Here is a 26836-nt window from a genome sequence, read left to right as displayed (position 1 = left end):
AAATAAACCTTTTTATACAATAAAGTAAATTAACACAGGTGAAAAAAAATGTGATGTACATATGCAATTGTTTACAAATGTGAGAAATGGCAATAAAGAGATTTAAAAATCTTCCTGCCCCGGGAGTGTTTGACGGGGACAGTGTAGCGGGAGCTTTACTCTGTATCTAACCCCGTGCTGTACCTGTCCTGGGAGTGTTTGATGGGGACAGTGTAGAGGGAGTTTTACTCTGTATCTAACCTCGTGCTGTACTTGTCCTGGGAGTGTTTGATGGGGACAGTGTAGTGGGAACTTTACTCTGTACCTAACCCCGTGCTGTCCCTGTCCTGGAAGTGTTTGATGGGGACAGTGTAGAGGGAGTTTTACTCTGTATCTAACCTCGTGCTGTACTTGTCCTGGGAGGGTTTGATGGGGACAGTATGGAGGGAGCTTTACTCTGTATCTAACCCCGTACTGTACCTGTCCTGGGAGTGTTTGATGGGGGCAGTGTAGAGGGAGATTTACTCTGTATCTAACCACGTGCTGTACCTGTCCTGGGAGTGTTTGATGGGGGCAGTGTAGAGGGAGATTTACTCTGTATCTAACCCCGTGCTGTACCTGACCTGGGAGTGTTTGATGGGGACAGTGTAGAGGGAGCTTTACTCTGTATCTAACCCCGTGCTGTACCTGTCCTGGGAGTGTTTGATGGGGGCAGTGTAGAGGGAGCTTTACTCTGTGTCTAACCCCGTGCTGTACCTGTCCTGGGAGTGTTTGATGGGGACAGTGTAGAGGGAGCTTTACTCTGTATCTAACCCCGTGCTGTACCTGTCCTGGGAGTGTTTGATGGGGGCAGTGTAGAGGGAGCTTTACTCTGTGTCTAACCCCGTGCTGTACCTGTCCTGGGAGTGTTTGATGGGGACAGTGTAGAGGGAGCTTGACTCTGTATCTAACCCCGTGCTGTACCTGTCCTGGGAGTGTTTGATGGGGACAGTGTAGAGGGAGCTTTACTCTGTATCTAACCCCGTGCTGTACCTGTCCTGGGAGTGTTTGATGGGGACAGTGTAGAGGGAGCTTTACTCTGTATCTAACCCCGTGCTGTACCTGTCCTGGGAGTGTTTTATGGGGACAGTGTAGAAGGAGCTTTACTCTGTATCTCACCCCGTGCTGTGCCTGTCCTGGGAGTGTTTGATGGGGACAGTGTAGAGGGAGCTTTACTCTGTATCTAACACCGTGCTGTACCTGTCCTGGGAGTGTTTGATGGGGACAGTGTAGAGGGAGTTTACTCTGTATCTAACCCCGTGCTGTACCTGTCCTGGGACTGTTTGATGGGGACAGCGTAGAGGGAGCTTTACTCTGTATCTAACCCCGTGCTGTACCTGTCCTGGGAGTGTTTGATGGGGACAGTGTAGAGGGAGCTTTACTCTGTATCTAACCGCGTGCTGTACCTGTCCTGGGAGTGTTTGATGGGGACAGTATAGAGGGAGCTTTACTCTGTATCTAACCCCGTGCTGTACCTGTCCTGGGAGTGTTTGATGGGGACAGTGTAGAGGGAGCTTTACTCTGTATCTAACCCCATGCTGTACCTGTCCTGGGAGTGTTTGATGGGGACAGTGTAGAGGGAGCTGTACTCTGTATCTAACCGCGTGCTGTACCTGTCCTGGGAGTGTTTGATGGGGACAGTATAGAGGGAGCCTTACTCTGTATCTAACCCCGTGCTGTACCTGTCCTGGGAGTGTTTGATGGGAACAGTGTAGAGGGAGCTTTACTCTGTATCTAACCCCGTGCTGTACCTGTCCTGGGAGTGTTTGATGGGGACAGTGTAGAGGGAGCTTTACTCTGTATCTAACCCCGTGCTGTACCTGTCCTGGGAGTGTTTGATGGGGACAGTGTAAAGGGAGCTTTACTCTGTATCTAACTCTGTGCTGTACCTGTCCTGGGAGTGTTTGATGGGGACAGTGTAGAGGGAGCTTTACTCTGTATCTAACCCTGTGCTGTACCTGTCCTGGGAGTGTTTGATGGGGACAGTGTAGAGGGAGCTTTACTCTGTATCTAACCCCGTGCTGTACCTGTCCTGGGAGTGTTTGATGGGGACAGTGTAGAGGGAGCTTTACTCTGTATCTAACCCCGTGCTGTACCTGTCCTGGGAGTGTTTGATGGGGACAGTGTAGAGGGAGCTTTACTCTGTATCTAACCCCGTGTTGTACCGGTCCTGGGAGTGTTTGATGGGGACAGTGTAAAGGGAGCTTTACTCTGTATCTAACCCCGTGCTGTACTTGTCCTGGGAGTGTTTGGTGGGGACAGTGTAGAGGGAGCTTTACTCTGTATCTAACCCTGTGCTGTACCTGTCCTGGGAGTGTTTGATGGGGACAGTGTAGAGGTAGCTTTTGTCTGTATATAACCCCGTGCTGAACCCGTCCTGGGAGTGTTTGATGGGGACAGTGTAGAGGGAGCTTTACTCTGTATCTAACCCCGTGCTGTACCTGTCCTGGGAGTGTTTGATGGGGACAGTGTAGAGGGAGCTTTACTCTGTATCTAACCCCGTGCTGTACCTGTCCTGGGAGTGTTTGGTGGGGACAGTGTAGAGGGAGCTTTACTCTGTATCTAACCCCGTGCTGTACCTGTCCTGGGAGTGTTTGATGGGGACAGTGTAGAGGGAGCTTTACTCTGTATCTAACCCCGTGCTGTACCTGTCCTGGGAGTGTTTGGTGGGGACAGTGTAGAGGGAGCTTTACTCTGTATCTAACCCCGTGCTGTACCTGTCCTGGGAGTGTTTGATGGGGACAGTGTAGAGGGAGCTTTACTCTGTATCTAACCCCGTGCTGTACCTGTCCTGGGAGTGTTTGATGGGGACAGTGTAGAGGGAGCTTTACTCTGTATCTAACCCCGTGTTGTACCTGTCCTGGGAGTGTTTGATGGGGACAGTGTAGAGGGAGCTTTACTCTGTATCTATCCCCGTGCTGTACCTGTCCTGGGAGTGTTTGATGGGGACAGTGTAGAGGGAGCTTTACTCTGTATCTAACCCCGTGCTGTACCTGTCCTGGGAGTGTTTGATGGGGACAGTGTAGAGGGAGCTTTACTCTGTATCTAACCCCGTGCTGTACCTGTCCTGGGAGTGTTTGATGGGGACAGTGTAGAGGGAGCTTTACTCTGTATCTAACCCCGTGCTGTACCTGTCCTGGGAGTGTTTGATGGGGACAGTGTAGAGGGAGCTTTACTCTGTATCTAACACCGTGCTGTACCTGTCCTGGGAGTGTTTGATGGGGACAGTGTAGAGGGAGTTTACTCTGTATCTAACCCCGTGCTGTACCTGTCCTGGGACTGTTTGATGGGGACAGCGTAGAGGGAGCTTTACTCTGTATCTAACCCCGTGCTGTACCTGTCCTGGGAGTGTTTGATGGGGACAGTGTAGAGGGAGCTTTACTCTGTATCTAACCCCGTGCTGTACCTGTCCTGGGAGTGTTTGATGGGGACAGTGTAGAGGGAGCTTTACTCTGTATCTAACCCCGTGCTGTACATGTCCGGGGAGTGTTTGATGGGGATAGTGTAGAGGGAGCTTTACCCTGTATCTAACCCCGTGCTGTACCTGTCCTGCGAGTGTTTGATGGGGACAGTGTAGAGGGAGCTTTACTCTGTATCTAACCCCGTGCTGTACCTGTCCTGGGAGTGTTTGATGGGGATAGTGTAGAGGGAGCTTTACTCTGTGATGCACGATCAATTGCACAAAGACGCAGATTGGGGACAACTGTGGCTTTATTACAGTCAGATGCGTGGCCTCCTGCTGCAGCTGGCAAAATGGCAGGGCACCGGAGGTCACGCATATTTATACAGTTCTCCGTGGGCGGAGCCAGCCGGCAGGAGCTACCGGTGAACCCGTAGTGCAGGTCCTACCTTACATCTCCTATTACAATGATTCTGTCACTCTGGACGTAGGCGGGGAAACCGAACAGAGCGAAGGTGGTGCTGAGGGCCTTGATGACGTCATATCGGGGCATGGGATGGCGAAGGGGAATCTGGAGTACTCATCGACCACACTGAGAATGTACATGATACGGTCGGTGGAGGGGAGGGGCCCTTTGAAATCCACGCTGAGGCGTTCAAAGGGGCGGGAAGTACGAGCCTGCGGTCGGGGTCGGGCCCGAGAAGTCCGTTTTGGACTACATAGCCGAGAATGGCTAACTGGGTCGTGCTGAACACACACTTCTCTTTGTTGTAGGTCAGGTTGAGAAGAGTGGCAGTGCAGAGGAATTTATCGAGGTTGGCATCGTGGTCCTGCTGGTCATGGCCGCAGATGGTGACATTATCTCAGTAAGGAAAGGTGGACCACAAACCGTACTGGTCGACCATTCGGCCCATCTCTCTTTGGAAGACCGAGACCCCATTTGTGACACCGAAAGGGACCCTAAGGAAGTGGTAGAGGCGACCGTCCGCCTCGAAGGCCGTGTATGGCCGGTCCGACTTCCGGATGGGGAGCTGGTGGAAGGCGGATTTCAGGTCAATTGTTGGGAAGACCCGGTACAGCGCAATCTGATTGACCATATCAGATATGCGTGGGAGGGGGTACGCGTCAAGCTGCATGTACCGATTGATGGTCTGGCTGTAGTCCACGACCATCCTGTGTTTCTCCCCAGTTTTAACCACTACCACTTGGGCTCTCCAGGGGCTGTTGCTGGCCTCGATAATACCCTCCTTAAGCAGCCGCTGGGCTTCAGACCTGATGAAGGTTTTGTCCTGGGTGCTGTACCGTCTGCTCCTGGTGGCAACGGGCTTGCAATCCGCAGTTAGATTGGCAAAAAGGGAGGGGGGGTCGACCTTGAGGATCGCGAGGCCGCAAACGGTAAGGGGGGGGGGGGGTGGGGAGTAAGGGCCCGCCGAATTTGAGGGTGAGGCTCTGGAGGTTGCACTGGAAGTCCAGGCCCAACAGGAGTGCAGCGCAGAGATTAGGAAGGACATAGAGGCGGAAGTTACTAAATTCTACGCCCTGGACCGTGAGGGTGACTGTACAAAAGCCTCGGATCGGGACGGAGTGGGATCCGGATGCTAGGGAGATCCTTTGATTGGCGAGGGATCAGCGCCTTACCGTATCTGGGTGAACAAAGCTTTCAGTGCTCCCGGAGTCCAGCAGGCACGAGGTCACGTGGCCGTTGATTTTAACCGTCGTCGACGCGGTGGCCAGGTTGTGCGGGCGGGATTGGTCCAGCGTCATCGAGGTGAGCTGCGGGTAGCCATCAGATGCTTTGGGTGGCGAGCGTGTGCTGTTCCGATGTCGGGATGTCCGGGGACCCTGTGGGGGACAAGATGGCGGCGCCCATGGTGCGCACATTGCGGGGTCGGGACAAGATGGCGGCCTCCATTGGTCACACATGGACCCGGGAGGAGAAGATGGCGGCTCCCATTGTGCGTCTGGCGTGGGGGAGGGGGCGATAGCGGGCGCGACCACAGCGACTGCGCGAGCCTGGCACACAGCCTCGAAGTGGCCGTTTTTACTGCAGGCTTTACAAACTGCAGAGCGGGCCGGGCAGTGTTGGCGGGGGTGCTTCTGCTGACCGCAGAGGTAGCAGCGGGGACCCCTGGGTGCACAGATCGGCGTGTGGCGCAGGCGTATTGCGAAGGCAGGGCCCTGGCTGAGGAGGTCGTCGGCGGGGTCCAGGAGGGGTAGGAAGGAGTAGAAGGGTGGGCAGCACGGCGGGAGGGGTATGATTGTACGTTACGGGATGCGACCATCATGGAGAGCGCCAAGGTTTTCGTCTCCGCCAGTTCGAGCGTGGCCCTTTCAGCAATCGTTCTCGGATGCGGTCCGACGCAATCCCCGTCACAAAGGCATCGCGCATGAGGAGATTCGCGTGTTCGCCTTCTGCGCGTAGTGTTCCTCAAGGAGTTCCATTGCTTTTGTGTAATTCGTGGCGTCTTGGATCAGCGGGAACACGCTGGAGCTCAGTCTGGAGTACAGGACGTTTATCTTCTGAACGTCCATTGGCGCGGGGTCCGCCGCGTTGATGTGAGCCTCGAAACAGGCCAGCCAGTGAGCAAAGTCTTTCCTGGCGTCGGGCAAGTGCGGATCCAGCTGCAGGCGATCGGGCTTAATTCTGATATCCATCCTGTGGAAACTCTGACTGTAATAAATTGATGCACGATCAATTGCACAAAGACGCAGATTGGGTACAACTGTGGCTTTATTACAGTCAGATGCGTGGCCTCCTGCTGCAGCTGGCGAAATGGCAGGGCACTGGAGGTCATGCATATTTATACAGTTCTCAGTGGGCGGAGCCAGCCGGCAGGAGCTACCGGCGAACCTGTAGTGCTGGTCCTACCTTACACCCCCTAATACAGTGGTTCACCACACTAACCCCGTGCTGTACCTGTCCTGGGAGTGTTTGATGGGGACAGTGTAGAGGGAGCTTTACTCTGTATCTAACCCCGTGCTGTACCTGTCCTGGGAGTGTTTGATGGGTACAGTGTAGAGGGAGCTTTACTCTGTATCTAACCCCGTGCTGTACCTGTCCGGGGAGTGTTTGATGGGGACAGTGTAGAGGGAGCTTTACTCTGTATCTAACCCCGTGCTGTTCCTGTCCTGGGAGTGTTTGATGGGGACAGTGCAGAGAGAGCTTTACTCTGTACCTAACCCCGTGCTGTACCTGTCCTGGGAGTGTTTGATGGGTACAGTGTAGAGGGAGCTTTACTCTGTATCTAACCCCGTGCTGTACCTGTCCTGGGAGTGTTTGATGGGGACAGTGTAGAGGGAGCTTCACTCTGTATCTAACCCCGTGCTGTACCTGTCCTGGGAGTGTTTGATGGGGACAGTGTAGAGGGCGCTTTACTCTGTATCTAACCCCGTGCTGTACCTGTCCTGGGAGTGCTTGATGGGGACAGTGTAGAGGGAGCTTTACTCTGTATCTAACCCCGTGCTGTACCTGTCCTGGGAGTGTTTGATGGGGACAGTGTAGAGGGAGCTTTACTCTGTATCTAACCCCGTGCTGTTCCTGTCCTGGGAGTGTTTGATGGGGACAGTGCAGAGAGAGCTTTACTCTGTACCTAACCCCGTGCTGTACCTGTCAAAGAACAAAGAACAAAGAACAAAGAAATGTACAGCACAGGAACAGGCCCTTCGGCCCTCCAAGCCCGTGCCGACCATACTGCCCGACTAAACTACAATCTTCTACACTTCCTGGGTCCGTATCCTTCTATTCCCATCCTATTCATATATTTGTCAAGATGCCCCTTAAATGTCCCTATCGTCCCTGCTTCCACTACCTCCTCCGGTAGTGAGTTCCAGGCACCCACTACCCTCTGCGTAAAAAACTTGCCTCGTACATCTACTCTAAACTTTGCCCCTCTCACCTTAAACCTATGCCCCCTAGTAATTGACCCCTCTACCCTGGGGAAAAGCCTCTGACTGTCCTGGGAGTGTTTGATGGGTACAGTGTAGAGGGAGCTTTACTCTGTATCTAACCCCGTGCTGTACCTGTCCTGGGAGTGTTTGATGGGGACAGTGTAGAGGGAGCTTTACTCTGTATCTAACCCCGTGCTGTTCCTGTCCTGGGAGTGTTTGATGGGGACAGTGCAGAGAGAGCTTTACTCTGTACCTAACCCCGTGCTGTACCTGTCCTGGGAGTGTTTGATGGGGACAGTGTAGAGGGAGCTTAACAGTTCCTTTTTATAGTTTTAGAGAATCTTGTCACCCACCCCTCCTGAAACAATGGGTTCAGGCTGGAGTGTGGGGGTTCTGGTGTTAACCCCTTCACCTCCAGTCTGCCTCAGTCCCATTTTTAACGCCGGCAGCAGTGAATGAGAGAACACCCATTCAGAGAAAAACGCTGGACTTGCGTACATTGAATTTGGAGCAAAGGCAGCTGAAAACGTTCCTGCGATTCTGGGGTTTATCAACACGGCGGTGGTAATGGTGGTAGGGGAACAACGAGGAACAAACTGCTCTTTAACCTTACGAGTTGCCCAGACTCGCAGTGATCGTGCTGTTCCTCTCTCCTTTGAAGCTGCCAGGAATGCATGGTTTTACCAGCATTTCCTCTTTCTGTTTTCTTTGACCTGATAAAAAAATCACTTTTGAGGCCACAGCTCGAGTTTTGTGTCCCGTTTTGAGAACCCTCACTTCACGGAGGATGTGAAAGCCATGAGAATGTGTCAGGAATACTCCCTGGAATATTAAAAAAGAATGATATTTCGGCTCTAATTCGGGTGGGAAACTGGGGGCTCTTACGTTAAGATTAAGAAGCATTGTCTGGATACAAGTCCCTCTGTGGCCAAATGGGTCTGACTTAGTCTGTCTGCAATCTTGCCACTTTGTTGAACCCCGAGTCTGCTTCTCATCCTCATCGCCACACCACCGCTAAACTCCATCCCTGTAACATGGCCCAACTTCCCCGTCTCCACTCATGTGGGCAGCACGGTAGCATTGTGGATAGCACAGTTGCTTCACAGCTCCAGGCTCCCGGGTTCGATTCCGGCTTGGGTCACTGTCTGTGCGGAGTCTGCACGTTCTCCCCGTGTCTGCGTGGGTTTCCTCCGGGTGCTCCGGTTTCCTCCCACAAGTCCCGAAAGACGTGCTGTTAGGTGAATTGGACATTCTGAATTCTCCCTCTGTGTACCCGAACAGGTGCCGGAATGTGGCGACTGGGGGATTTTCACAGTAACTTCATTGCAGTGTTAATGTAAACCTACTTGTAGACAATAAAGATTATTATTATAGCCTTTGCTCTCACTGACCTGGAACTAAAGGCTGTCAGAAATAGAGTAATCTCTTAGCATTCATCACAATGTGCTCACCTTCCAATCATTAGAACAAAGAGCAAAGAACAAAGAAAAGTACAGCACAGGAACAGGCCCTTCGGCCTCCAAGCCTGTGCTGCCCGTTTAAACTAATATCTTTGACACTTCCTGGGCCCGTAACCCTCTATTCCCATCCTATTCATGTATTTGTCAAGATGCCCCTTAAATGTCACTATCGTCCCTGCTTCTACCACCTCCTCCGGTAGCGAGTTCCAGGCACCCACTACCCTCTGCGTAAAAAACTTGCCTCGTACATCTACTCTAAACCTTGCCCCTCACACCTTAAACCTATGCCCCCTAGTAATTGACCCCTCTACCCTGGGGAAAGGTCTCTGACTATCCACTCTGTCTATGCCCCTCATAATTTTGTAGACCTCTATCAGGTCGCCCCTCAACCTCCGTCGTTCCAGTGAGAACAAACGGAGTTTATTCAACCGCTCCTCATAGCTAATGCCCTCCATACCAGGCAACATTCTGGTAAATCTCTTCTACACCCTCTCTAAAGCCTCCACATCCTTCTGGTAGTGTGGCGACCAGAATTGAACACTATACTCCATGTGTGGCCTAACTAAGGTTCTATACAGCTGCAACATGACTTGCCAATTCTGAAACTCAATGCCCCAGCCAATGAAGGCAAGCATGCCGTATGCCTTCTTGACTACCTTCTCCACCTGTATTGCCCCTTTCAATGGCCTGTGGACCTGTACACCTAGATCTCTCTGACTTTCAATACTCTTGAGGGTTCGACCATTCACTGTATATTCCCTACCTGCATCAGACCTTCCAAAATGCATTACCTCACATTTGTCCGGATTAAACTCCATCTGCCATCTCTCCTCCCAAGTCTCCAAACAATCTAGATCCTGCTGTATCCTCTGACAGTCCTCATCGCTATCTGCAATTCCACCAACCTTTGTGCCATCTGCAAACTTACTAATCAGATCGGTTACATTTTCCTCCAAATCATTTATATATACTACAAACAGCAAAGGTCCCAGCACTGATCCCTGTGGAACACCGCTGGTCACAGCCCTCCAATTAGAAAAGCATCCTTCCATTGCTACTCTCTGCCTTCTATGACTTAGCCAGTTCTGTATCCACCTTGCCAGCTCACCCCTGATCCCGTGTGACTTCACCTTTTGTACCAGTCTACCATGAGGGACCTTGTCAAAGACCGAAAAGAAGTCCATATAGACAACATCCACTGCCCTACCTGCATCAATCATCTTTGTGACCTCTTCCAAAAACTCTCTCAAATTAGTGAGACACGACCTCCCCTTCACAAAACCGTGCTGCCTCTCACTAATACGTCCATTTGCTTCCAAATGGGAGTAGATCCTGTCTCTAAGAATTCTCTCCAGTAATTTCCCTACCACTGACGTAAGGCTCACCGGCCTGTAGTTCAAAGGAACAACATTGGCTATTCTCCAGTCCTCCAGGACATCACATGGAGACAGTGAGGATCCAAAGATTTCTGTCAAGGCCTCAGCAATTTCCTCTCCAGCCTCCTTCAGTATTCTGGGGTAGATCCCATCAGGCCCTGGGAACTTATCTACCGGAAGATTTTTCAACGCCCAACACCTCGTCTTTTTGGATCTCAATGTGACCCAGGCTATCTACACCCCCTTCTCCAGACTCAACATACACCAATTCCTTCTCTTTGGTGAATACTGATGCAAAGTATTCATTTAGTACCTCGCCCATTTCCTCTGGCTCCACACATAGATTCCCTTGCCGATCCTTTAGTGGGCCAACCCTTTCCCTGGCTACCCTCGTGCTTTTTATGTACAAAGAACAAAGAAATGTACAGCACAGGAACAGGCCCTTCGGCCCTCCAAGCCCGTGCCGACCATGCTGCCCGACTAAACTACAATCTTCTACACTTCCTGGGTCCGTATCCTTCTATTCCCATCCTATTCATATATTTGTCAAGATGCCCCTTAAATGTCCCTATCGTCCCTGCTTCCACCACCTCCTCCGGTAGCAAGTTCCAGGCACCCACTACCCTCTGCGTAAAAAACTTGCCTCGTACATCTACTCTAAACCTTGCCCCTCTCACCTTAAACCTATGCCTCCTAGTAATTGACCCCTCTACCCTGGGGAAAAGCCTCTGACTATCCACTCTGTCTATGCCCCTCATAATTTTGTATACCTCTATCAGGTCTCCCCTCAACCTCCTTCGTTCCAGTGAGAACAAACCGAGTTTATTCAACCGCTCCTCATAGCTAATGCCCTCCATACCAGGCAACATTCTGGTAAATCTCTTCTGCACCCTCTCTAAAGCCTCCACATCCTTCTGGTAGTGTGGCGACCAGAATTGAACACTATGTGTAGAAAGCCTTGGGATTTTCCTTAACCCTATTTGCCAATGACTTTTCGTGAACCCTTCTAGCCCTCCTGACTCCTTGCTTAAGTTCCTTCCTACTTTCCTTATATTCCACGCAGGCTTCGTCTGTTACCAGCCTTTTAGCCCTGACAAATGCCTCCTTTTTCTTTCTGACGAGGCCTACAATATCTCTCGTTATCCAAGGTTCCCAAAATTTGCCATATTTATCCTTCTTCCGCACAGGAACATGCTGGTCCTTTCAACTGATATTTGAATGGCCTCCCACATGTCAGATGTTTATTTGCCCTCAAACATCCGCCCCCAATCTATGTTCTTCAGTTCCCGCCTAATATTGTTATAATTAGCCTTCCCCCAATTTAGCATATTCACCCTAGGACCACTCTTGTCCTTGTCCACCAGCACTTTAAAACTTACTGAATTGTGGTCACTGTTCCCGAAATGCTCCCCTACAGAAACTTCTACCACCTGGCCGGGCTCATTCCCCAATACCAGGTCCAGTACAGCCCCTTCCCTAGTTGAACTATCTACAAATTGTTTTAAGAAGCCCTCCTGGATGCTCCTTACAAACTCCGCCCCGTCTAAGCCCCTGGCACTAAGTGAGTCCCAGTCAATATTGGGGAAGTTGAAGTCTCTAGTATTGGATACATTTCCAGGTGTCCCTGATGATGATCAACTTCCCCAGTGCTGGGAATTTTAGTTTCTACCTCCTCTGATGTGTCATAATTGCCCCGATACTTTGCTCCAGGGGGTTGGGCTCCATGGGTGGAATGGTAAGCTCAGTACACCAGTACCCTTCCCAGACACCATCCTGTTAAAGATCAGCTCAATCTGTAGTGAAGGGGGGGGCTTTCGGAGGGGCAGATGTGCCTGTCTGATAGGTCAGCTGCTAACCAAGGGGACGCAACCTCCGACCAAGACCACAGCTCCTCACTAATGAGAGGAGGACAGAGTTGCTTTAAGAAGTAACTTTTCTCCTGAATGATTGCAGGCACAGAACTGCTGATATATTCCAAGTCTGAGGAAATCTATATTGTTTTTTTGGAAAGTATATAGAGAGCATTCCCTCTTCCCCAGCCTGCTAGAAATCAACTGGGAGCAAAGTTCATCAATTTTGTCCCACATCCAGCTTGCAGCCAACTTTCCTGTGACTCCTTCATGCCATCCCTTGTCTCCACTCCACACAAACAGCACTGGCAGCAAACCGAGATTTCACTGCTCACACCCTCCGATAGCGTGACAGTATCTCAAGCACAATCTGAGGACGACAGTACAGAGAGAGAGGGAGAGACAGGAAGAGAGGGAGAGCGCGAGGCGAGAGATAGAGTGAGATAGAGATGCAGCAGACAGATTGGCAGCGGGAGGGAGAGATGGAGACGGAGAAACAGTCACAGATGCACATATCGAAAGTAAAAGAGAAACACACCGTGTGAGGGTCAGAAACAGTTTCAGGAAGAGGAACAGAGAGAACAAGAGAGTACACAGATATATCTCCCCACAACCTCTCAGTACTGACCCTCTGACAGTGCGGCACTCCCTCAGTACTGGCCCTCTGACAGTGCAGCACTCCCTCAGTACTGACCCTCTGGCAGTGCAGCACTCCCTCAGTACTGACTCTCTGGCAGTGCAGCACTCCCTCAGTACTGACCCTCTGACAGTGCAGCACTCCCTCAGTACTGATCCTCTGACAGTGCAGCACTCCCTCAGTACTGACCTTCTGACAGTGCAGCACTCCCTCAGTACTGACCAACTGACAGGGCAGCACACCCTCAGTACTGATCCTCTGACAGTGCGGCACTCCCTCAGTACTGACCCTCTGACAATGCGGCGCTCCCTCAGTACTGACCCTCTGAGAGTGCGACACTCCCTCAATACTGACCCTCTGAAAGGGCAGCACTCCCTCAGTACTGACCCTCTGACAGTGCGGCGCTCCCTCAGTACTGACCCTCTGACAGTGCAACACTCCCTCAGTACTGACCCTCTGACAGTGCGGCACTCCCTCAGTACTGACCCTCTGACAGTGCGGCACCCCCTCAGTACTGATCCTCTGACAGTGCAGCACTCCCTCAGTACTGACCCTCTGACAGTGCAGCACTCCCTCAGTACTGACCCTCTGACAGTGCAGCACTCCCTCAGTACTGACCATCTGACAGGGCAGCACTCCCTCAGTACTGACCCTCTGACAGAGCGGCACTCCCTCAGTACTGACCCTCTGACAGTGCAGCACTCCCTCACTACTGACCCTCTGACAGTGCAGCACTCCCTCAGTACTGACCCTCTGAGAGTGCGACACTCCCTCAATACTGACCCTCTGAAAGGGCAGGACTCCCTCAGTACTGACCCTCTGACAGTGCGGCGCTCCCTCAGTACTGACACTCTGACAGTGCAACACTCCCTCAGTACTGACCCTCTGACAAGGCAGCACTCCCTCAGTACTGACCCTCTGACAGTGCGGCATTCCCTCAGTACTGACCCTCTGACAGTGCGGCACTCCCTCAGTACAAACGCTCTGACAGTGCAGCACTCCCTCAGTACTGACCCTCTGACAGTGCAGCAATCCCTCAGTACTGACCATCTGACAGTGCAGCACTCCCTCAGTACTGACCCTCTGACAGTGCAGCACTCCCTCAGTACTGACCCTCTGACAGTGCAGCACTCCCTCTGTACTGACCCTCTGACAGTGCAGCTCTCCCTCAGTACTGACACTGTGACAGTGCAGCACTCCCTCAGCACTGACCCTCTGACAGTGCAGCACTCCCTCAGTACTGACGCTCTGACAGTGCAGCACTCCCTCAGTACTGACCCTCAGACAGTGCGGCACTCCCTCAGTACTGACCCTCTGACAGTGCAGCACTCCCTCAGCACTGACCCTCTGACAGTGCAGCACTCCCTCAGTACTGACCCACTGACAGTGCGACACTCCCTCAGTACAGACCCTCTGACAGTGCAGCACTCCCTCAGTACTGACCCTCTGACAGTGCGCCGCTCCCTCAGTACTGACACTCTGACAGTGCGGCACTCCCTCAGTACTGACCCTCTGACAGTGCGGCACTCCCTCAGTACTGACGCTCTGACAGTGCAGCAATCACTCAGTACTGACCCTCTGACAGTGCAGCACTCCCTCAGTGCTGACACTCTGACAGTGCAGCACTCCCTCAGTACTGACCCTCAGACAGTGCGGCACTCCCTCAGTACTGACCCTCTGACAGTGCGGCACTCCCTCAGTACTGACCCTCTGACAGTGCGGCACTCCCTCAGTACTGACGCTCTGACAGTGCAGCACTCACTCAGTACTGACCCTCTGACAGTGCGCACTCCCTCAGTACTGACGCTCTGACAGTGCAGCACTCACTCTGTACTGACCCTCTGACAGTGCAGCAATCCCTCAGTACTGACCACCTGACAGTGCAGCACTCCCTCAGTACTGACCCTCTGACAGTGCAGCACTCCCTCAGTACTGACCCTCTGACAGTGCAGCACTCCCTCAGCACTGACCCTCTGGCAGTGCAGCACTCCCTCAGTACTGACCCTCTGACAGTGCGGCACTCCCTCTGTACTGACCCTCTGACAGTGCAGCACTCCCTCAGTACTGACGCTCTGACAGTGCAGCACTCCCTCAGTACTGACCCTCTGACAGTGCAGCACTCCCTCAGTACTGACCCTCTGGCAGTGCAGCACTCCCTCAGTACTGACCCTCAGACAGTGCGGCACTCCCTCAGTACTGACCCTCTGACAGTGCAGCACTCCCTCAGCACTGACCCTCTGACAGTGCAGCACTCCCTCAGTACTGACCCTCTGACAGTGCGGCACTCCCTCAGTACTGACGCTCTGACAGTGCAGCACTCACTCTGTACTGACCCTCTGACAGTGCAGCACTCCCTCAGTACTGACCCTCTGACAGTGCAGCACTCCCTCAGTATTGACCCTCTGACAGTGCAGCACGCACTCTGTACTGACCCTCTGACAGTGCGGCACTCCCTCTGTTAATCTGGGGGAATTTATCTTATTGTAAAGCTGGTTCCAGCTTGTGATACCTGGGGGTCCAAGTCTGGAATCATAGAATCATTGAATTTGTGCAGTGCAGAAGGAGGCCATTCGACCCATTAAGTAGCAGCGACCCTCCGAAAGAGCACCTTACCTGGACCCACACCACTCCCCTATCCCCGTAAACCCACCTTATCTTTTGGACACTAAGGGGCAGGTTAGCATGGTCAGTAGCTGTGGTAGCCCCAGATTGGGCCTGTCTCTGTAAACTGAACGACACGAGCTCGGTTGGCAGGTTTGAGACCGATCGGCGCAGGTGGGATCATCTTCCCCTGTCCAGGGTGCCAGGGTCCAGTCAGTCAAGGTGAACATTTTCCAAGACCTTTGCTTTTGTTCCATTTTTTCCCGCTCTTTCTCCCTAAATCCTTATTTGGGGAGTTTGAAGATTCGTTGCATCCTTTATACGGGCAGGCAAGACAGCGAGGGTTCATGGGGCAGACCTTCGATGCTGCTGAACCTGACATTCCATTACTGGGCAGCTAATACGGCGAAGGTGTTGGGTTGGTGATCCGGGAGACACATGGGTGCAGATGGGATCGAGGGTGGGTGGGCGGGGTGGGTCTGAGGGCATTTGCGACACTCTTGAGGGCATTAGCCTCACTCCCGTTCTCACCGACAAATCCAGTTGTTGTCTCCACTTTGAAGGTATCGAGACAATTCCGACAGCTTTTTAAATTGGGGTCAGTGTCGGAACTGGTTCGGATTTGTGCCAAGCATCTGGCTGAGCCAGCGAGACTGGATGCCACATTCGGGGGGGGGGGGGGGGGGTGAGGGGAAGTGTTGGAGTGGGTGGGTGATCTGTTCCTGGAGGGGCAGTTTGCCAGTCCAGAGGAACAATTGGAAAAGTTTGACCAGAATTATTTAGATATTTACAAGTTTGCAACTTTGCGAATGGGATTTTCCCGACATTCCCCATGGCGCTGCCAACCTCTGTCATGGAGAGGGTCTATGTCGCTCGCAGGGCCGGAGGAAGGGAGCGCTTCTGATATATCTGGAAGATTCCGTGTCGGGGTTAAGGCCAGGTGGGAGGAGGAGTTAGGTCCCACCTTGGGTGATGAGGTGTGGAGTGAAACGCTGCATAGGGTGAACTCCTCAGCCTCGTGCACGAGGCTGGGTTCATTCCAACTCAAAGTATTTTATAGGCCACACCTGACTACGTCCAGAATGAGTCGCTTCTTTGCAGGGGTGGGACACAAGAGCGGGCGCTGCTCAATGAGTCCGGCCAATCACATGCACATGGTCTTCCTCCAATCATCTTCAGGTCCTTCTTCAGGACCATGTCCGCGATTCTGAAGATTAAGCTGGAGCCCTGCCCCTTCGTGGCAATATTTCGGGTGTCAGACTCGCCGGAGCGGCAGGTGGGTGCGGGTGCCGAAGTGCCTCCGCCGGCTGGCACAAGTTGGCGCATGCGCGGGGGGTTCATCTCCGCGCCGGCCATCGCGGACCGGTACACCTGCCGGCGCGGAGCAATGGAGTGCCCCCACGGAACAGGCCCGCCCGCGGATCGGTGGGCTCTGATCGCAGGCCAGGCCACCAGGGGGGCACCCCCCCGGAGCCAGATCCCCCGCGCCCCCCCGAGGACGCCGGAGGCCGTCCGTAAGTACCTGTCGTAACGTACGCCAGCGGGACCCACCGAAAACGGGCCAGAGAATCGCCGGAGGGGCCCGCTGCCAGCGGATGTTGACCGGCGCGGCGCGATTCCTCCTCCCGCCAAATCCCCGGCGCCGGAGAATTCGGCAGCCGGCGGGGGCGGGATTCATGCCGCCCTCCCGGCAATTCTCCGACCCGGCGGAGGGTCGGAGAATCCTGCCCCAGAATCCCATTGACTATAAACATCAGGGGAGGACGAAAAAGTCAGGAATCTTTTCTCTTCAAAAAAAAGACTGTGGATCACCTAATCAAGGTGATCAATATTCTGAAAGGTTTCGATGGAGTGGATACGGACAGAATGTTTCCTCTTGTGGGCAAGAGCAAAACGAGAGGCTGTCAAAATATAATAATCACCCAGAGATCCAATCGAGAATTCTGGAGAGGTTTCTTTATCCCGTGTGTGAGAATGTGGAACTCGCCGCCACATGGCGAGAAGTGAATAGTTTAGACAGATTTAAAATAATCTGAACAAGTGTTTGAGGGGGAGGGAGCAGAGAGTTAGGGCGATAGATTTAGAGAAAATAGGAGAGGAGGTTTGAGTGGAGAATAACTCCCACTCGCATGGATTGGATGGGTGAACAGCCTGTTTCCATAGTTTGTAAGGAGCATCCAGGAGGGCTTCTTAAAACAATATGTAGATAGTCCAACTCGGGAAGGGGCTGTACTGGACCTGGTATTGGGGAATGAGCCCGGCCAGAACATAGGACATAGAACATTACAGCACAGTACAGGCCCTTCGGCCCTCGATGTTGCGCCGACCTGTGAAACCACTCTAAAGCCCATCTACACTATTCTCTTATCGTCCATATGTCTATCCAATGACCATTTGAATGCCCTTACTGTTGGCGAGTTCACTACTGTTGCAGGCAGGGCATTCCACGCCCTTACTACTCTCTGAGTAAAGAACCTACCTCTGACATCTGTCCTATATCTATCTCCCCTCAATTTAAAGCTATGTCCCCTCGTGCTAGACATCACCATCCGAGGAAAAAGGCTCTCACTGTTCACCCTATCCAATCCTCTGATCATCTTGTATGCCTCAATTAAGTCACCTCTTAACCTTCTTCTCTCTAATGAAAACAGCCTCAAGTCCCTCAGCCTTTCCTCATAAGATCTTCCCTCCATACCAGGCAACATTCTGGTAAATCTCCTCTGCACCCCTTCCAATGCTTCCACATCCTTCCTATAATGAGGCGATCAGAATTGCACGCAATACTCCAAATGCGGCCGTTCCAGAGTTTTGTACAGCTGCAACATGACCTCATGGCTCCGAAACTCAATCCCTCTACCAATAAAAGTTAACACATCGTACGCCTTCTAAACAACCCTCTCAACCTGGGTGGCAACTTTCAGGAAACTATGTACATGGACACCAAGATCTCTCTGCTCATCCACACTGCCAAGGATCTTACCATTAGCACAGTACTCTGTCTTCCTGTTATTCCTTCCAAAATGAATCACCTCACACTTTTCTGCATTAAACTCCATTTGCCACCTCTCAGCCCAGCGCTGCAGCTTATCTATGTCCCTCTGTAACTTGTGACATCCTTCCGCACTGTCCACAACTCCACCGACTTTTGTGTCATCTGCAAATTTACTCACCCATCCTTCTACGCCCTCCTCCAGGTCATTTATAAAAATGACAAACAGCAGTGGCTCCAAAACAGATCCTTGTGGTACACCACTAGTAACTGGACTCCAGGTTGAACATTTCCCATCAACCACCACCCTTTGTCTTCTTCCTGCTAGCCAATTTCTGATCCAAACTGCTAAATCACCCTGAATCCCATGCCTCCGTATTTTCTGCAATAGTCTACCCGATCAAACGCTTTACTGAAATCCATATACACCACGTCAACTGCTTTACCCTCATCCACCTGTTTGGTCACCTTCTCAAAGAACTCAATAAGGTTTGTGAGGCACGACCTACCCTTCACAAAACCGTGTTGACTATCTCTAATCAAATTATTCCTTTCCAGATGATTATACATCCTATCTCTTATAAACCTTTCCAAGACTTTGCCCACAACAGAAGTAAGGCTCACTGGTCTATAGTTACCAGGGTTGTCTCTACTTCCCTTCTTGAAGAAGGGGACAACATTTGCTATCCTCCAGTCTTCTGGCACTATTCCTGTAGACAAAGATGACTTAAAGATCAAAGCCAAAGGCTCAGCAATCTCCTCCCTAGCTTCCCAGAGAATCCTAGGATAAATCCCATCCGGCCCAGGGGATTTATCTATTTTCACACTTTCCAGAATTGCTAACACCTCTTCCTAATGAACCTCAAGCCCTTCTAGTCTAGGAGCCTGTATCTCAGTATTCTCCTCGACAACATTGTCTTTTTCCTGTGTGAATACTGACAAAAAATATTCATTTAGCACCTCTCCTATCTCCTCGGACTCCAAGCACAACTTCCAACTGTCTTTCACTGACCCTACTCTTACCCCCGTCATTCTTCTAGTCATTCTTTGGGAATGACAGGTGGGAGATGTTTCAGTCGGGGAGCATTCCTGGAACAGTGACCACAATTCAGTAAGTTTTAAAGTGCTGGTGGACAAGGATAAGAGTGGTCATAGGATGAATGTGCTAAATTGGGGGAAGACTAATTATAACAATATTAGGCGGGAACTGAAGAACTAGATTGGGGGTGGATTTTTAAGGGTAAATCAAATGAAAGGAATTCAGGACCGGCATGTTCCTGTGAGGAAGAAGGATAAATATGGCAATTTTCGGGAACCTTGGATAACGAGAGATATTGTAGGCCTCGTCAAAAAGAAAAAGGAGGCATTTGTCAGGGCTAGAAGACTGGGAACACACGAAGCCTGTGTAGAATATAAGGAAGGAAGGAACTTAGGCAAGGAGTCAGGAGGGCTAAAAGGGGTCACGAAAAGTCATTGGCAAATAGGGTTAAGAAAAATCCCAAAGCTTTTTACACGTACATAAAAAGCAAGAGGGTAGCCAGGGAAAGGGTTGGCCCACTGAAGGATAGGCAAGGGAATCTATGTGCGGAGCCAGAAGAAATGGGTGAGGTACGAAATTAATACCTGGCATCAGTATTCACCAAAGAGAAGGAATTGGTGGATGTTGAGTCTGGAGAAGGGTGTGTAGATAGCCTGGGTCACATTGAGATCCAAAAAGACGAGGTGTTGGGCGTTGAAAAATATTGAGGTAGATAAGTCCCCAGGGCCTGATGGGATCTACCCCAGAATACTGCAGGAGGCTGGAGAGGAAATTACTGAGGCCTTGACAAAAATCTTTGGATCCTCGCTGTCTTCAGGTGATGTCCCGGAGGACTGGAGAATAGCCAATGTTTTTCCTTTGTTTAAGAAGGGTAGCAAGGATAATACAGGAACTACAGGCCGGTGAGCCTTACGTCAGTGGTAGGGAAAATGCTGGTGAGAATTCGTCGAGACAGGGGAGGTCGTGACTCACTAACTTGATAGAGTTTTTCGAGGACGTCACAAAGATGATTGATGCAGGTAGGGCAGTGGATGTTGTCTATATGGACTTCAGTAAGGCTTTTGTCAAGATCCCTCATAGAATTTACAGTGCAGAAGGAGGCCATTCGGCCCATCGAGTCTGCACCAGCTCTTGGAAACAGCACCCTAACCAAGGTCAACACCTCCACCCTATCCCCATAACCCAGTAACCCCACCCAACACTAAGGGCAATTTTGGACACTAAGGGCAATTTATCATGGCCAATCCACCTAACCTGCGGATCTTTGGACTGTGGGAGGAAACAGGAGCACCCGGAGGAAACCCACGCACACACGGGGAGAACGTGCAGACTCCGCACAGACAGTGACCCAAGCCGGAATCTAAACTGGGACCCTGGAGCTGTGAAGCAATTGTGCTATCCACAATGCTACCGTGCTGCCCTCTCATGGCAGACTGATACAAAAGGTGAAGTCACATAGGATCAGGGGCGAGCTGGCAAGATGGATACAGAACTGGCTAGGTTATAGAAGGCAGAGAGTAGCAACGGAAGGGTGCTTTTCTGATTGGAGAGCTGTGACTAGTGGTGTTCTGCAGGGATCAGTGCTGGGACCTTTGCTCTTTGTAGTATATATAAATGATTTGGAGGAAAATGTAACTGGTCTGATTAGTAAGTTTGCAGACGACACAAAGGTTGGTGGAATTGCGGATAGCGATGAGGACTGTCGGAGGATACAGCAGGATTTAGACCGTTTGGAGACTTGGGCGGAGAGATGGCAGATGGAGTTTAATCCGAACAAATGTGAGGTAATGCATTTTGGAAGGTCTAATGCAGGTAGGGAATATACAGTGAATGGTAGAACCCTCAAGAGTATTGACAGTCAGAGAGATCTAGGAGTACAGGTCCACAGGTCACTGAAAGGGGCAACACAGGTGGAGAAGGTAGTCAAGAAGACATACGGCATGCTTGCCTTCATTGGCCGGGGCATTGAGTATAAGAATTGGCAAGTCATGTTGCAGCTGTATAGAAACTTAGTTCGGCCACACTTGGAGCATAGTGTTCAATTCTGGTCGCCACACTACCAGGAGGATGTGGAGGCTTTAGAGAAGGTGCAGAAGAGATTTACCAGAATGTTGCCTGGTATGGAGGGCATTCGCTATGAGGAGCGATTGAATAAACTCGGTTTGTTCTCACTGGAACGACGGAGGTTGAGGGGCGACCTGATAGAGTTTTACAAAATTATGAGGGGCATAGACAGAGTGGATAGTCAGAGGCTTTTCCCCAGGGTAGAGGGATCAATTACTAGGGGGCATAGGTTTAAGGTGAGAGGGGCAAGGTTTAGAGGAGATGTACGAGGCAAGTTTTTTACACGAGGGTAGTGGGTGCCTGGAACTCGCTGCCGGAGGAGGTGGTGGAAGCAGGGACGATAGTGACGTTTAAGGGGCATCTTGACAAATACATGAATGGGATGGGAATAGAGGGATACGGACCCCGGAAGTGTAGAAGATTGTAGTTTAGTCGGGCAGCATGGTCGGCACGGGCTTGGAGGGCCGAAGGGCCTGTTCCTGTGCTGTACTTTTCTTTGTTCTTTGTTCTTTGTAATCCCTTCTTGAAATTACACAATGTTTTGCCCTCAACTCCTTTCTGTGGGAGTGAATTTCACAGATTCACCGCTCTCTGGGTGAAGGCATTTCTCCTCACCTCAGTCCTAAAAGGTTTACCCCTTATCCTCAAACTTTGACCCCTATTTCAGGACACCCCCACCATCAGGTGTATTCTACCCTGTCTAATCCTGGTGGAATTTTATATATTTCTATGCGATCCCCTCTCACTCTTCTAAACTCCAACGAATATAATGAAATGAAAATCGCTTATTGTCACAAGTAGGCTTCAATGAAGTTGCTGTGAAAAGCCCCTAGTCGCCACATTCCGGCGCCTGTTCGGGGAGGCTGGTACGGGAATTGATCCGTGCTGCTGGCCTGCCTTGGTCTGCTTTCAAAGCCAGCGATTTAGCCCAGTGTGCTAAACCAGCCTCATGAAGTTACTGTGACAATCCCCGAGTCGCCACATTCCGGCGCCTGTTCGGGTACATTGAGGGAGAATTCAGAATTCTCAGCTGGTACGGGAATTGAACCCGCGCTGCTGGCCTTGTTCTGCATCACAAACAGCTGTCTAGCCCACTGAGCTAAACCACTGAGCTCAATCCTATAATCCTAACCGATTTACTGTCTCCTCATATGACAGTCGCACCATCCCAGGAAACATCCTGGTAAACGTTCGCTACACTCCCTCCATAGCAAGAACATTCTTCCTCAGATAAGACCATAAGACATAGGAGCAGAATTAGGCCACTCGGCCCATCGAGTCTGCTCCGCCATTCAATCATGGCTGATATTTTTCTCATCCCCATTCTCCTGCCTTCTCCCCATAACCCCTGATCCCCTTATTAATCAGGATCTATCTATCTCTGTCTTAAAGACACTCAGTGATTTGGCCTCCACAGCCTTCTGCGGCAAAGAGTTCCACAGATTCACCACCCTCTGGCTGAAGAAATTCCTCCTCATCTCTGTTTTAAAGGATCGTCCCTTTAGTCTGAGATGGTGTCCTCTGCTTCTAGTTTTTCCTACAAGTGGAAACATCCTCTCCACGTCCACTCTATCCAGGCCTCGCAGTATCCTGTAAGTTTCAATAAGATCCCCTCTCATCCTTCTGAACTCCAACGAGTACAGACCCAGAGTCCTCAAACGTTCCTCATACGACAAGTTCTTCATTCCAGGGATCATTCTTGTGAACCTCCTCTGGACCCTTTCCAAGGCCAGCACATCCTTCCTTAGATACGGGGCCCAAAACTGCTCACAATACTCCAAATGGGGGCTGACCAGAGCCTTATCCAGCCTTAGAAGTACATCCCTGGTCTTGTATTCTAGCTCTCTCGACATGAATGCCAACATTGCATTTGCCTTCCTAACTGCCGACTGAACCTGCACATTAACCTTAAGAGAATCGTGAACAGGGACTCCCAAGTCCCTTTGTGCTTCTGATTTCCGAAGCATGTCCCCATTTAGAAAATAGTCTATGCCTCCATTCCTCTTTCCAAAGTGCATAACTTCACACTTTTCCATATTGTATTTCATCTGCCACTTCATTGCCCGCTCTCCTAACCTGTCCAAGTCCTTCTGCAGCCCGCCTGCTTCCTCAATACTACCTGTCCCTCTACAGATCTTTGCATCATCTGCAAACTTAGCAACAGTGCCTTCAGTTCCTTCCTCCAGATCATTAATGTATATTGTGAAAAGTTGTGGTCCCAGCACCGACCCCTGAGCCACACCACTAGTCACCGGCTGCCATCCTGAAAAATACCCCTTTAGCCCCACTCTCTGCCTTCTGCCAGTCAGCCAATCCTCTATCCATGCCAGGATCTTGCCCTGAACACCATGGGCTCTTAACTTATTTAACAGTCTCCTAAGCGGCACCTTGTCAAAGGCCTTCTGGAAATCTAAATAAATCACGTCCACTGGTTCTCCTTTGTCTAACTTGCTTGTTACTTCCTCCAAGAACTCTAACACATTTGTCAGACACGACCTCCCCTTGACGAAGCCGTGCTGACTCAGTCCTATTTTACCATGCACTTCCAAGTACTCCGCGATCTCATCTTTAATAACAGACTCTAAAATCTTACCAATGACCGAAGTCAGGCTAACCGCCCTATAATTTCCCATCTTCTGCCTCCCTCCCTTCTTAAACAGCGGTGTTACATTAGCCACTTTCCAGTCCTCTGGGACCCTTCCTGCCTCCAGTGATTCCTGAAAGATCATCACCAATGCCTCCACAATCTCCTCAGCTATCTCTTTTAGGACCCTGGGGTGTAGTCCATCCGGTCCAGGTGACTTATCCACCTTCGGACCTTTCAGTTTCCCCAGTACCTTCTCCTTAGTAATGGTCACTGCACTCACCTCTGCCCCCTGGTTCTCCTGGAGCTCTGGCATCCCACTGGTGTCTTCCACCGTGAAGACTGATGCAAAGTAACTATTCAGTTCCTCTGCCATTTCTTTGTTTCCTATTATTACTTCTCCAGCCACATTTTCCAGTGGTCCAATGTCTATTTTTGTCTCTCTCTTACCTTTTATATATTGAAAAAAAATATATTAAAGCAGGGCAGCACGGTCGCACAAGTGGTTAGCACTGTTGCTTCACAGCGCCAGGGTCCCAGGTTCGATTCCCGGCTTGGATCACTGTCTGTGCGGAGTCTGCACGTTCTCCCCGTGTGTGCGTGGGTTTCCTCCGGGGGCTCCGGTTTCCTCCCACAGTCCAAAGATGTGCAGGTTAGGTGGATTGGCCATGATAAATTGCCCTGAGTGTCCAAAAAAGGCGAGTAGGGGTTATTGGGTTATGGAGATAGAACAAATAGTACATAGAACATAGAACTGTACAGACAGGCCCTTCGGCCCACGATGTTGTGCCGAACTAGTCTGAAACTAAGATCAAAGCAACCTACTCCCAATCATTCTAGTGCACTCCATGTGCCTATCCAATAACCGCTTGAAAGTTCCTAAAGTGTCTGACTCCACTATCACAGCAGGCAGTCCATTCCACACCCTAACCACTCTCTGAGTAAAGAACCTACCTCGGACATCCCTCCTATATCTCCCACCCTGAACCTTATAGTTATGCCCCCTTGTAACAGTTACATCCACCCGAGGAAAAAGTCACTGAACGTCCACTCTATCTATCCCCCTCATCATCTTATAAACCTCTATTAAGTCGCCTCTCATCCTCCTCCGCTCCAAAGAGAAAAGCCCTAGCTCCCCCAACCTTTCCTCATAAGACCTATCCTGCAAACCAGGCAGCATCCTGGTAAATCTCCTTTGCACCCTTTCCAATGCTTCCACACCCTTCCGAGAATGAGGTGACCAGAACTGCATACAATACTTCAAATGTGGTCTAACCAAGGTCTTGTACAGTTGCAGCATAACCTCGTGGCTCTTAAACTTAAATAGGGTAGGAATAGGGTGGAAGTGAGGGCTTAAGTGGGTCGGTGCAGACTCGAGGGGCTGAATGGCCTCCTTCTGCACTGTATGTTCTATGTTCTCTCCTTCGGACACTGCCTCGGGATTGAGTGTGACTTATCCCGATTTTTATCCCAGGTTTTGCACTGAGTGCTGAATTTGGTGCATTTGAGTGCGATAGTGAGAGTTTGGTGACCGAGGGAGTATAAGGCTTCATTTTTATCTAAAGTTTAGTCTTTCTTTTATTTAGTTAATTAACTTAAAAGTTGCTGTTTGGTTTAGAAGAAGGTGAATTTTCAATAAGCTTTAAACAGGCTTCTACTTGTAGGCACTTGCAGCTGGAGCTTGTTAATTAGTTAATTGGATTAGGCCAGTTTTCAGAGGCTAGATTCACAGTATAAAAGTGATTCCCTATAGCGCAGACTTTGTTTGCACTGAGTGCTGAATTTGGTGCATTTGAGTGCGATAGTGAGAGTTTGGTGACCGAGGGAGTGCTGAGAGTCGATTTCGGCGGGAGAACAGCTGGTGAGTCAGTTTCAGCGGGAGCATTGCGGAAGGAGGTTGCTGGGAGGTAAGTCAACCTTTAAAAGCACTTGTCTTTGCAGGGGCAGGCCAGTCGATTTCAGCGGGAGTGGAGCTGGCTGGTTAGTCAATTTCAGCAGGAGCTGAGAATTTTTATTTTTTTTAAATTTTAAATTAGTTTTTTAGGCGGGAACAGGAAGTCGACCCGCGGACGTCTGGGAAGACCCTCACCAATTAATTCTGGTGGAGAGGAAACCCGAGACACTACACGTGTAGTGTCTCCCACCCGCCCTCCTCCTCTAACCTAATAATAAAACCCATTGGTCTGAGGTAAGTACCATATTTTATTATATTATTATTATTTTTTATAAAAATTTAATTTAGTTGTTAGCCAGATCTTGGTAGATAGTAAGAGGAATGGCAGGGAAGGGAGTGCAATGTTCCTCCTGCAGGATGTTTGAGGTGAGGGATGCAGTTAGTGTCCCTGCTGATTTTACCTGCAGGAAGTGCTGCCATCTCCAGCTCCTCCAAGACCGAGTTAGGGAACTGGAGCTGGAGTTGGAAGAACTTCGGATCATTCGGGAGGCAGAAGGGGTCATAGATAGCAGCTTCAGGGAATTAGTTACACCAAAGATTGGAGATAGGTGGGTAACTGTAAGAGGGACTGGGAAAAAACAGTCAGTGCAGGGATCCCCTGCGGTCGTTCCCCTGAGAAACAAGTATACCGCTTTGGATACTTGTGGGGGGGGGGGACTTACCAGGGGTAAGCCATGGGGTACGAGCCTCTGGCATGGAGTCTGTCCCTGTTGCTCAGAAGGGAAGGGGGGAGAGGAGCAGAGCATTAGTAATTGGGGACTCTATAGTCAGGGGCACAGATAGGAGATTTTGTGGGAGCGTGAGAGACTCACGTTTGGTATGTTGCCTCCCAGGTGCAAGGGTACGTGATGTCTCGGATCGTGTTTTCCGGGTCCTTAGGGGGGAGGGGGAGCAGCCCCAAGTCGTGGTCCACATTGGCACCAACGACATAGGTAGGAAAGGGGACAAGGATGTCAGGCAGGCTTTCAGGGAGCTA

Source organism: Scyliorhinus torazame, chromosome 2 (genome assembly GCF_047496885.1).
Source record: "Scyliorhinus torazame isolate Kashiwa2021f chromosome 2, sScyTor2.1, whole genome shotgun sequence".
Classification (NCBI taxonomy): Eukaryota; Metazoa; Chordata; class Chondrichthyes; order Carcharhiniformes; family Scyliorhinidae; genus Scyliorhinus; species Scyliorhinus torazame.
This window is presented reverse-complemented; position numbering follows the sequence as displayed.